Raw genomic sequence first — 10,214 nt, 5'->3', positions numbered from 1 at the left:
ATACTTACCTGGTGCTGGGTTTGCGGTGATCACGGAGGCCCCGTGCGGAGTCCACTCCATTGCACTGCGGTTGGCTGAAGCACGCCACTTCCCCAAGTCGGGGTAGCTGGAGCATGAAATTTTTGGTAGTGGGGCTAGGCGTGCGCGCCAGCCCCCATTATGAAAATCAAAGAGAAGACATGTAGAGTTACGCACGCGTCTGTTCTAAGAACTAGGGTAGTAACAAAAAAAAAGAAAAGCCAGTTCCACGCAGTGAAGGCTTTCAAAGCAGCGAAGCTGATGGTCGTTTTCTCAAGTTTGAACTCGTTTTTAGCGCGATTTTCAGGAATCTTTCGTCTCGTTGCCATCGCTTTGCTGGATTCCAGCTTCGGTTCCGGATTGCGCACATTGTTCAGTTGAGTGAGGTCGTGATCAAACCACAGTATATCGCACACCTTGTAGCTGTGGCCGCCCTCACGGTCGAGGAATTCTCTCTTGAGCCATCCGTCGGCACCCTCCGTGAGAGGAATCTCTCTGCGCCGACATCTTTGCTCGGCCTCCTACTCTCGAAGTTGGAGGGTTAGCTTGCCTCTGCTGGTGCTTGGCTCGGGTTGCCTTCTCCTGAAAGTGGGTGTTGGCTTGCCGCACCAGCGCTTGGCTTGCGTTTCTCGCTCTGGATGCTCAGGGTTCGCGCGACGTCGGCGCTGCCAGTCTCGTGCGAGCTCCGGCATTTATTGTGCACTTCATCATCATCATCATCTGTACATTATCATCATCACGTATGTGCCCTTCATCTTCATCGCGCGTGTGGGCGCATTGTCAGTGTGGACTAAGCCGAGGGTCCTTTGCCGTGTATTTCGGACTCTATAAAGGTGACGGTAACGAAGAACGCCAGAAGTGAAAGAAGAGGAAGATAATGGTAAGTAGAAGGACAGAGCAGTAGTAGGCCAGGAGCTCCGAAGCCCCCCCCCCCCTCCCATGTGACACTGGACAACGGACGGTGAAGGGTCGACTTAGAACAGCTCCGCGGTTAAAAAAAATCACTGGGGATTTAGCGGTCAAGGCAACGTAGTCCCAGGGTTCGTTAGCTATGGTAGACCGACTAAAGGCGCACAACATGGACTAATTAGGGGCTTGAGCGGCACCACTGTGACTGCGTGCCGCCCGGCATTACCTCATAGTCGCGTGCGCACATTTATCTAAAATAGCGTAGCTTTTAACTCAGTAGCTTATCGGGGTGCGAAACAAAACACCGTCGCCGGGATGGTATATCGCAAAGCGTCGTCGAAGATTGTAGCGTCGGTTGTCTGCCGTTGGCTTGTGCTTGATGTGTAGGTATGCGAGTTGTGATTCTGCGGCACGCTGCAGAAAGATGGCGCCGTTGAGATGCTCCTCGGCGGTGACATGCTGTAGCATGTTGAATTGTTGCATGTTGATGCTGAATTGTTTCTCGGACTGTGGTCCGCTTACAACTACTTGACTTGGGCGATATGGTTCACCCTAAGTGGATCGCTCGTCCTGTTTTGTGTGTTTTCAATTCTCTTCATCTTCTTCGCGCTGCTTCAAGTTCTACTCGCGAAGGTTACGTACGGGAAGGGTGGCATCCCACTTCTTGTGTTCGACGTCCGTGCACATTCCAGTCGCCGTTATCAGGTTACCTCCAGCTGCCCGGATCGAGAAGCACGTCGAGGTTGGTGGTTCGCGGTCTTGCGCTAACGTTATCTCGCGACGTCGGATCATGGCTAGTAAGTCGCGTCGTCGCGTCTTCTTCAGGCGGCGAGTCCTTTCCGGCTGAGTTTCGTCGAAATGGCAGTGTGCCGTTGCTTCATCGTGGAGGTTGATCTTGCGTCGGCGGTGGAGGATCTTCGGTATTTCAATGAACAGCAGCCGCACCTCCATCGGTTGCTGCTTTTAGTTTAGTGCAAATTGGCTCGGAGACCGTCCGCGGATTGGACCCGTGTAATGTAGCACTGCAGTAACAGGTTGTGCATTGGTGACGGCGATAGGGAAGTTCGTCGGGGTCTCCCCTGAGTTGCAGCCAAATAGACAGATGACATGTACTCAATCGCCTTGCCGTGGGCGCAGAGATTGACGGCAAAACCTGGTAGTCCTTCTGAACAGTATGGACATCGGCAATAGACGTGGCCGGCTTCTCCGCACTGGTAGCAGAGCGGGCGGTGTTTGGGCGCACGCCATACGTCTGTCTTTCTCGGGGCGTTGCGTGGGATGATGAGCGGGTGCGTTGGCGGCGGCAGCTAGTGGCAGAATTGCCCAGTTACTGTGCTTTGGTGTGGGTGAGGAGGGAGACGCGGACGACGATGACGAATGTCATCCCCTCCGGTATAAGCAGCGGCGAATAAGATTCAAATGACTGCTGGATCTCCTCTCTGACGATGTCAGCGATTAACGTTACTCGAGGCTGCGTCGAAGAGATTATGTTCCGCAGTTCTACGCGTACAACGGCTCCGATGGTCTTTCGGAGATTGTCGGAGCCTAGTCAAAGGTTTTCTCACTTTTGTGAAAGCACTAGGCGGCTATGTTGCCGAATTTGCATTTCCAGCATCTTTTCGATGCCCTTGCCTTCCATCAGAAATTTCGCACGGCATTGGCCGGCTTACGGATTAAATCCATCGTAAAGCTCTTGCTTCAAACCGCGCCTGAGGAAACACGTTTTCTTCTCAGGCATGTTATAGTCGACCTAGCTGAAGAGACGGTTAGTCTCTTCCGTAAAGACCACGGTATTCACATTCGGTAGCTGCCCACCTGTTTCGAGCAGAACTTCGACTCACTTTAGGCGCACGACGAATATTTGTAGGAAGACGCTGCTAAACCGCTTCGACGATATTAGGCTGGACTCTCGGTTCCCGAACCACGTCCTGGCGATGTCTTCCAATGAAATAGTCGTGCCGCAGCTTATCGTCATAGTTTCAATTGTTAACGTGGCGCCTCTAGCGCAGGTTTACAGCCACGTTTCCGGATCTTCAAACGATGATCCGTGGAAGATCGGTGGCTCCCTTGGTTCTAACGCGAAAGCGTCAAGGAGCCGTGTCGCAGAAAATCCGGCATTCCGCGTCGGCGTCCAACGTCCGACGCCGACGCAGGCTCTTCATGTGACGCAAGGAATTCACTGAAGTAATTGAATTTCGCAAGCTTAAATACGTGGAAAAATCGTGAACGACGACTTACAACCTACAAGTACGCTAGCTGTCGGATTGTAATTCGAATACACGAGACAACAATTTTGTTACGCGAAAACACAAACCCATTTTCGAGCGTTTCTACAATGCACAGACAGGAGACGGCATCCACTATTTGCGCACACCGGCGCGTAAATATCTCAGAGTCCACAGAGCAGCGCGCCCGCTTCTTTGAAAGGCTTCCAGATGGTGCTCGCCTCCGCCGCATCGCAGCCCCTACAAGAGGCAGCATTTGACCAGAAAGTCCGCCTTCGTGCATAGCGTTCACCAGAGCGTTTCCCGGCAAACGTTACGGTTACATAAGCTGCAGTTGCCGGGAAGCGTGAGAAGTAGTCAAGACCTTTGAATGCTATCAGTTCCCCTCCTAAAGCGAAGCTTCATCGTCCTTCAATTTTTGGCGGAACAATCGTTGCCGGCAACATCGCGGCCTTCCATGGAACTGCTCACTGGGCCATGATCTTCCCAGTCTTCTCGAGCACACGTCCGTACTCCTTCGGTAGTCGTAGGTTTCGGCTAGCTCGCTGGCCTATGGCGACGTTTACAGTCTTCACGGCTTGAAGGGTGTATGAGGTAACAGCGAAGCACCTCTACGAGATGTCGCGTTGTAGGGACGGTAAATAACACAATAAGAAGAGCGGTGTGCGACGAAACACTTTATTGAACAAAGCGCGGTTCGGAGAAGAAGTTTCAAAAAGGTAGTTTGGAGCACATGAGTCGATCGTCCAGGAAGTGAGTTGCGGCTAACGAGCGTTTCGCATATTCCTAGACGATTCATGGAAGATTTAAGCGTAATCGTTGGTGCTTTCATGCCTTCCAGAATGCACAACTGTATTCGCGTTACGCGTGTAATTTGTTTACACAAGGTTCGGCTACAACGTAAAAAAAAAAATAGAATCAACGAGACTGACAGAATGTTCTGATGCACGTTCTCGCGTCATGCGCTGAGCGGTAACTTAACATTTGTTAGATGGGGAACCGCATTCACAGGAAGATAATATACAAGTATGCGTGTGAAGATGCCTAAAAACTGCATCTCAGTTTTTCTGTCATTGCTCACACAGATGCGTTTGTCACATCAGGATAAAAAGGTTCTACAGCTGTAACTAGAGAACAGCGCGAGTCACAACAGATGGCGTCCAAGTGGATAAAAGACTGCGCTTTAAAACTTTACACAATAAAACAACAATTTTCGTAATGGGAAGACGTATGATACAGTGAAGCTCCAAATCATTTAAATACAATGGAGTCTCACTACGGCCATCAGCTTAGTTTAATGTATACAACAATGATTTTCCGTATGAATACACAAGCCAAAGAGAGAACCTAAACAGTCAATGCATTCAACTATGTAGAAATAAGTTTTCCTGAGCGTACAGTGGCGTCTACATGTTGTCGTAAAAGCTATCTCTAGAAGGCAAGAGGGCGTAAGGACGTTTATAATGATAGAGATTACTTGTGAGTTGCCAAGAAAATTCCTCCTTTCTCAAATGCTTATCAACGAGAGATGTTCCCTTCTATCCACAATGCAAGATCATTAAGCATAGGATCCATTAGAGCTTGTTTACATGCTCACTGTCAAAAAGCCTGCAAAAAGAAAAAAAATTCTCTAACGAAACGGCGAGTCAACGATCTTGTGCGGGCCTTTCGACCTTCCACTTGCACGAAACACAAACTTCCAGCCCATGAGGGTTTTTCTCGAAACAAGCTTGCTACAGCCGCGTTCGCAAACAACACACGCAGTTATGCAAACAGTAAGCGCTCGCCAGGATCTGCAGTGTGCTCCGACATTGAAGCACCCCGAATACTTCTGGCGACGAAGTGTTCTCGTAATTTCGAGAAACCAGGTGGCCATCGTTCCCATCGTGCACTTTACTCAGTCATTTTAAACGTCGGAAGAAGCCGGTCTCTGCGCACGATGCGTTTAGTTAGTTGCTCAAGTTGTCAGCGTGGTTTCTCTACCGGGATTCACTCTTAGTTAACTTGTTCACTAGTCAGAATATTACGGCTGCACATCCCTATGCGTAACGAGGTGTGTAAGCAGTTGAACTTCGTCTCCAAATGAATTTCCATATAAGTAGCACTTATCTTTCTTACACAGACGTCCATCCATGGTTTCTTTCTCTGCGAAACGCAATCCACACTGCATATACTCACACGGCGTTCTGTCCCCGTCCAGACGTCGGAGGTGACAACCCAGACCCGAGTTTTTCCTAAAGGTGCGATTACATATTTCGCAAGGGAATGCTGTGTCACTACCGTGCGAGTTGAGCTGCCTCTTGTGTTCATATTTGGTAAAAATGTTTTAGTACATTTTCCGCAGTCATGAGGTTTCTCGTCTGTGCGAGTGCTCTGATGTCGAGAGAATGTCGCCTGGTGAAGGATTGATTTACCACAAGTTTCGCAAATAGGGTTTCTCGCCAGTATGCGTGCGTTTATGGCTGTTTCGGTTAAGAGAGAGCCGAAACGATTTTTCACACATTTCGCATTTGTAGGGTTTCTCGAATGTATGCGTGCGCTCATGGTAAGATAGGTGACTAGGCTTCCTGAACGATTTATCATAATTGCGGCATTTGTAGGGTCTCCCGTGTGTATGTGTGAGTTTATGGTAAGCTATATGATTCTGGCGGAACGATTTTTTACATATTTCGCATTTGTAAGGCTTCTCGCCTGTGTGCGTACGGAAATGTAGAGCTAGATCGCCAGCTTTGCGGAACAATTTGCCACAAGTTGCGCATTTGTGGTTTTTGCTTGTTGTACTCTGGTAGTGCTTAAAGAACTTCGAATTCTTCACCGACGTTAGATCACATGCTTTGCAAGTGTGGGCTCTATTGACCGTGTGTTCCTTCGCGTGCCCGTGTAAGGCATACTGCCTGCTGTAAACATCGCCAGAGACAATGCAGAATCCTTGTTCTTCCCTTCCTCCTCTTCCAGTGGCATTCCTGCAAGTAGACGGTCAATGGGGCTCAATATGGGCGACTCTCTTTACGGGATGACAAAACACATTTTTGCCAATTGAGAGTTCGGCAGACTAAATCGCGCGTTTATAGTAAGGCGATTTGGTATTTGTGTGAGCTGTATAACTTGTTCGGGTTGTCTGTTTTCTTGTATGAGTGTTTGCATCTGTGTGCGCATAGGCTCGAGCTCCTGTTCAAATTTCATAGTTGTGGCGTCTGTGCTTTTTTATACGAGGCGGAAGCTACTGCTGTCCAGGTTACTTCGTTTACTTTGGTGGTAGTCCTCTTGAGTGAGGCTTCCTTGTTCTTTCGTTGGTGCTGCTGGGGCCCTTTGTCTTTGAGTGCCGCGGTAGTTGGTGCTGCCTGCTGAGCTTGCTTAGGCGTCCACCGAGATTGCCGTCTGGACGACCGAAAGTGAGGCCGGGCGTGAGAAGGTGAGCGTGATCTGGACCTCGGGTTGGACGCGGACTGGGATCGGTAGACGTTCGAAGACTCCGCGTAGTCGAAGTCTTCCTGCTGAGCTGAACCACCACGGGAAAGGTCAGCCGCCTCGGTCGACTGAGTGACCGGTTGGGGCTGCTGTGGGGTTTTGAGTGTGGTGGTGGCGGCAGGTTTCCCTCTGCCAGAAATACGCTCGGCTTGTTGCACACGGTTACAGCCGTAAGATGGGCTCCTCTGCAAAGAGCGCAATTCGGAACACAGGTATGTCCGGCGTCTGGGTTAAGGTGGGCGCAGATGACGATGATGATGAAAAACTTTATTTATCCCTCTTTAAAGGGAAGGGGGCAATGGAATAGAGGGTGGGATGGGCGCAGATGATATACGCACAAACCATTGGGTTGGGGCAGGCGTCTGGTCGGTGTCCAGTGGTTCTACAAAAGTAGCAGAATTGCCTTGCCGACTGGTTGTCTCGGCAAGGCATCTCCCCTTCGTAGAAGGGAACAACACAGTAAGAAGAACCGTGAGACAGGAAACTATCACTTTATTGGGCGAACGTGAACCCTCAAAACAAGTAGCACTAGGACAGAAAGATAGTCCCGAGCACATGCTCATCCAATCATCCAAGAATTGATTTATTGCTAGCGAGCGTCGCATATCAGTACATGATTCATCGAAGATTCCAGCGTAACCGTTGGGGCTTGCATGCCTTCCAAAATGCAGAACTGTATACGCGTTGCGCGTGCAATTTGATTACAGAAGGTTCGACTACAACGTAGAAAAGGTGTATAATCGACGAAAAACATCGAGAATGTTGTGATAATGCAGTCGCGTCATGCACTGAGTGGTAACAACCTTTGTTACCTGCGAAACGCATTCACAAGAAGAATATATACAAGTATGCGTGTCAATATGCCTAAAAACTGCATCTCACATTTTCTGTCATTGCTCGTACAGATGCGTTTGTCACATGAGGCTAAAAAGATTCTACAGCTGTAATTAGAGAACAGTGTGAGTCTTGACAGACGGCTTCCAAATGGATAAAAGACTGGCTTTTGAAGCTTTAAGCCACCACAATAAAAGAGCTAAAATTTTCGTAGTTGGAAAACACACGACATAGTGAAGCTCCAAATTATTGTGATCTAATGCAGTCTCAATACTGTCATCAGCTTAGCTCATAGTATACAACAAAGATTTTTGGTATGAATACAGGAACCAAAGGGAACGAAAACAGCGAATGCATTCAACAAATTTTAAACGAAATGTTTCTCATGTGTAGAATGTGTCTATATATAGTCATAAAACTTGTCTCCGGCAGGCAACATGGCGCAAGGACCCTAAATAATGACAGATTACTTTTTAGTTGAGAAGAAAAGAGTACCTCATTTTTTAAATGCTTTCCAATAAGAGGTGTTCCCTTCTATCGACATAGGAATATCATAAAGCACAGGGATCTTTAGAGCCGGTCCACTACTACGCTGTCAGAACACCTGCAAAGAAACTGACAGAACAGGGAGTCAAGGATATTGTGAAGGCATTTCAACCTTCTAATTACATAAAACACAAACTTGCAGCCCATAAGGATTTGTCTTGAAATGAATTTGCTAATGCTGCGTTCGTGAACAACAAATGCAGTTACGCAAACAGTAAGCGCTGGCTAGGATCTGCCGTATACTTCGACATTGAAGCACCCCAAATACTTCTGGCGCCGACGTCTTTTCTCATAATTTGGAGAAACCAGATGGCATCGTTCACATCGCTCATTTTACTAGGCCGCTTTAAACGTCAAAACGAGCCGGCTTCTGCACACGATGCGTATAGTTAGGTCCTGGATCCTCTCAAAGAATATCAGCGTTGCTTCCCCGCACTGCTTCATTTTCACGTTGGTATGCAAAAGCCGCGGGCGATTTGGTTAACTTGCCCACTAGTCAGACTATTATGTCTGCACAACCCTATGCGTAACGAAGTGCGTATTAAGTTGATCGTAGTCTCCGAATGCATCTCCACACAATTGGCAGGTAATATTCTGGTGCAGGTGTCCATCAAAGGTTTTCCCTGCGAAAGCAAGTCCGCTCTGCGTACACAAATGCGGGGTTTCATCCATGTGGCTTCGACGGTGACGACCGAGACCTGAGTTGTTCTTGAAGGAGCTATTACATATTTCGCAAACGAAAGCTCTGTCCCCACAACACAAGCTGTGATGACGTTTGAGGATTTTTTTGGTTTTGAATGGTTTAGTACACTTCTGACAAACATGGCGTTTCTCGTCTGTGTGAGTGTAGTTGTGTGTACGGAGATACCACGAGTGCGCGAATGATTTACCACATGTTTTGCAAGTGTACGGTCTCTCGCCTGTATGTGTGCGTTTGTGCATATATCGGTGGCTAGATTGCCGAAACGATTTTTCACATATTTCGCATTTGTAGGGTTTCTCGTTTGTGTGCGTGCGGTAATGTGCGGCAAGATAAGCAGCCCGGTGGAACACTTTGCCGCAGGTTGCGCATGTGTGGTTTTTGCCTGTTGTATTCCGGGAGTGTTTCACTGAATTGCTTTGCTTTGCTTTGCTTTCACTTGCTTTGCAAGTGTAGGCTGTATCGCCCGTGTGTTCCTTGGTGTGCCCGTGTAAGGCATCCTGTCCGCTGGAAACATTGGAGTATGCACCGGACAACTCTTGCTGTTCCCTCCCTCCTGTTCCAGCAGCATTCCTGCAAGTAAACGTACAATGGGGCTCAAAATTGGCGACTTTTGTTACGTGATGATAAAAACACATTTGCCAATTGAGAGTTGGACAAATATAAATCGCGCGTTCATAATAAGGCGATTTGCACAATCGGAGCTGGAACCTGCTACACTTATATTTAACACTCGATTTGGCTTCTAGATTGGCAGAAATTGAACACTGGAGCTTTTGTTGTGTCTATTTCGTTAAACTTTTGAAAACACAAACAATGGTCTGTGGAGTGGATAATAAAAAGTGTTATATATATTACATTATGTAAAGCCTAAATGTAACCTTCGCAGACGAGTAGAACTATCTGAAAACGAAGGTTATGTAAGCTCTAAAGATTAAAAATAGTCGTACTTCTTGGACAAGCTAAGGAGGAGCATTCAGGCAAAGGTCCACAAATGTGCCCTCGGAAGTGCGAGGTTCGGCACTGAAACAGACCGTATTGCCTGAGCTAAAACACGTTTGTTTTTTTACACAAGCCCTTGTAGATAAGGAGGGGTAACTTAATTGCAAATGCTTAAAAGGCGTACTGTAGTACTGGCGTTATCTCTTACAAATACGGGGGGGGGGGGGAGGGAGCTGCTCCTCGTCGGACATATGTCAATACACAAATATCACATACATATCGAATAATATGAAGAGTGCCAGAGTTTTCAAGCGCAGTGTATAAAATCTGCTGCGGAAGGGTTCCTTTTTTTGAAGATCCTATTCTGCAAATATACAGTACAACGCTCATTGCAATGTTCGTCAATGTAACATAAAAAAAAACCCTCTATTTCCTTCTATTCATTTCTTGGCCATGAGATTTCTTGTGCGTTAATTTCATGAAGTTTGCATACGTGGAGTTGGCATTGTTGGCGCGTGATCATTCCTACCCTTTAAGGAAGAAATGTAAGAAAAAAATACGAACTGAATACG

The 10,214-nt window shown here is 47.6% G+C and overlaps 1 non-coding gene across 1 annotated transcript; it reads left to right on the top strand.

Annotated features, from left to right (window-relative positions):
- LOC142562577 (U1 spliceosomal RNA) lies at window positions 1–157 on the top strand. The gene has a single exon (XR_012823928.1). It is a non-coding gene; the product is annotated as a U1 spliceosomal RNA (small nuclear RNA).
- Window positions 158–10,214: the final 10,057 nt, after the last annotated feature.

The sequence above is a fragment of the Dermacentor variabilis genome, chromosome 10 (assembly GCF_050947875.1).
Source record: "Dermacentor variabilis isolate Ectoservices chromosome 10, ASM5094787v1, whole genome shotgun sequence".
NCBI lineage: Eukaryota > Metazoa > Arthropoda > Arachnida > Ixodida > Ixodidae > Dermacentor > Dermacentor variabilis.
This window is presented reverse-complemented; position numbering and strand designations above follow the sequence as displayed.